Below are 3,089 nucleotides of genomic sequence, written 5' to 3' on the forward strand. Positions count from 1 at the left end.
CTTGCTCAGATTGGTTTCAGACTCCTGAGCTCAAGCAATATACCTGGCTCGGCCTCCCAGAGTGCTAGGATTACATGTGTGAGCCACCATGCCAAGCCACACAATTAGAATTTTTTTTTTTTTTAAACAGAGTCTCATTTTGTTTCCCTCCATAGAGTGCTGTGGTGTCACAGCTCATAGTAACCTCAAACTCTTGGGCTTAAGTGATTCTTTTGCCCCAGCCTCCCAAGTAGCGGGGACTACAGGCGCCCACCAGAATGCCTGGCTATTTGTTGTTGTTGTTGTTGTTGTTGCAGTTGTCATTGTTGTTTACCTGGTGCAGGCTGAGTTTGAACCTGCTACCCTTGGTGCATGTGGCTGGCGCTATGCAACTATGCTATGGATGCCAAGCTAGCATCTTAAGCTCTTGGGCTCAAGCAATTTTCTTGCCTTAGCCTCCCAAGTAGCTGGGACTACAGACGCCCGCCACGCCAAACTATTTTTAGAGATGAGGTCTCCCTCTGGCTCAGGCTGGTCTCAAACTTGTAAGCTCAAACAATCCACGCGACTTGGCTTCCCAGAGTGCTAGGATTACAGGTGTGAGCCACTGTGCCCAGCATAACAATTAGAAATTTTTTAAAACATAATTCAAAGTAATAATAAAAGAACTTTGATCAATATTAAGGACGTAAGAAAGTAAAATTCCCCCCATAATTTCTAGTATTCCTACTCCTCAGAGGTGACCACTCTTTAGTCTACCAGTTTACCCCAGAAATATTTATGCACATATAAGCATATACATACATCTATTCTTTGTTTAGCAAACCATTTATTCAACAGAATTACAATTGTTGTCTTTAGTAATAGTGGCATACAGAACTCCAAATCCAAAATTGGTGGTACCAAATAAGAACTTACTTTGTCTTGAAAGGGAACACTTAGAAATTGAACAGGGACCTCTAATGGTAGAGGATTAACTTTCCATAAAGATTATAACTTATTCACATTTATAGACTTTAAAATGAAATGTAAGGCAGAATGACAGAGTGAGACTCTGTCTCAAAAGAAAAGAAAAGAAATATAAGCAACTTAAAGGCTTTTTACCTTTTTAACATTAAACTTTAATAGGGGCATAATTTACAGATAATAAGAGTACCTATTATTTTATTTATTTATTTATTTATTTAGAAACAGAATCTCACTTTGTCACCCCTGGTAGAGTGCTCTGGTGTCATAGCTCACAGCAACCTCAAACTCTTGGGCTCAAGAATCTAACTCTTGCCTCAGCCTCCCGAGTAGCTGGGACTATAGGCACCCACCACAACACCTGGCTATTTTTAGAGATGGAGTCTCGCTCTTGCTTAGGCTGGTCTCGAACCCCTGAGCTCAGGGCAATCCACCTGCCTCAGCCTCCCAGAGTGCTAGGATTACAGGTATGAGCCACTGAGCCTGGCCTAACAGTACCTGCTTTTAATATATATATACGTTAGAGAGACTTTTATGCCTTTTTTTTTTTTGAAACAGAGTCTTAAGCTGTCACCTTCAGTAGAGTGCCATGGCATCATAGCTCACAGCTTAAGTGATTCTCTTGCCTCAGCCTCCCAAGTAGCTGGGACTACAGGCTTCTGCCACAACGCCTGACTATTTTTTGATTGCAATTGTCATTGGGTTTTTTGCAGTTTTTGGCTGGGGCTGGGTTTGAACCTACCACCTCCAGCACATGGGGCCGGCGCCACACTCCTTTGAGCCACAGGCTCTGCCTGTCGTTGTTTTTAGCAGGCCCAGGCCGGGCATGAACCCAACAGCCTTGGTGTATGTGGCTGGAGCCCTACTCACTGAGCTACCATTGTCTTCTTTGGGGAGATTATTCTCAGTTTTAAGGACTTTTATTTTTTCTGGTTATGAAGATATTCCATGCTCCTTATTTATTTATTTATTTACTTACTTATTTATTTTGAGACAGAGTCTCACTATGTCATCCTTGGTAGAGTGCTGTGGCTTCACAGGTCACAGCAACCTCAAACTCTTGGCTTTAAGTAATTCTCTTGCCTCAGCCTCCCAGTAGCTGGGACTACAGGCACCCACCACAACACACGGCTATTTTTTTGTTATTGTTGTCATTATTGTTTTAGCAGCCCCTGGCTGGGTTTGAACCCACCAGCCCCAGTGCATGTGGCCAGCACCCTAACCACTGAGCTATGGAAGCTGAGCCTCATGCTCCTTATTTAAAAGTTTGGATAATTCATGGAGCGGTGCCAGTGGCTCAGTGAATAGGGCGCTGGTCCCATATACCAAGGGTGGCGGGTTCAAACCTGGCCCCGGCCAAACTACAACAAGAAAAAAAATAGCCAGGCGTTGTGGTTGGCACCTGTAGTCCCTGCTACTCAGGAGGCTGAGGCAGGAGAATCACACCTAAGCCCAGGAGTTGGAGGTTGCTGTGAACTGTAATGCTACAGCACTCTACCAAGGAAGACAAAGTGAGACTCTGTCTCAAAAAAAAAAAAAAGTTTGGATAATTTAGAAAAGAATAAAGAGAAAACAAATGACATCAATAATTGCTCAGTCTGGCTCAGTACCCATAGCACAGTGGTTACAGCGTTGGCCATGTTCACGAGGGTGGTGGGTTCAAACCCAGCCCAGGCCAGCTAAACAATAATGACAACTGCAACAAAAAAAATAGCCAGATGTTGTAGCAGGTCCCTGTAGTCCCAGCTACTTGGGCGACTGAGGCAAAAGAATCGCTGAAGCCCAGGAATTGGAGTTTGCTGTGAGCTGTGTGATGCCACAGCACTCTACTGAGGGCAATAAACTGAGACTCTGTCTCTAAAACAAAACAAAACAAAACAGAATCACTTAAACCCAAGAGTTTGGGGTTGCTGTGATTTGTGATGCCACAGCGCTCTGCTGAGGGCAACATAGTGAGAGACTGTTTCAAAATAAAAAAATAAGTAAATAATTGCCCAGTCTCTCAAAAAATCATTTTTAGGCCTGGTGCGGTGATTCATGCTTGTAATCCTAGCACTTGGGAGTCTGAGGCAGGTGGATTGCCTGAGTTCACAGATTTGAGATCAGCCTGAGCCAGAGTAAGACCTCATTTCTTTTTTTTTTTT

Source organism: Otolemur garnettii, unplaced genomic scaffold, assembly GCF_000181295.1.
Source record: "Otolemur garnettii isolate 467f Iridium unplaced genomic scaffold, OtoGar3 scaffold00018, whole genome shotgun sequence".
NCBI classification, from domain to species: Eukaryota; Metazoa; Chordata; class Mammalia; order Primates; family Galagidae; genus Otolemur; species Otolemur garnettii.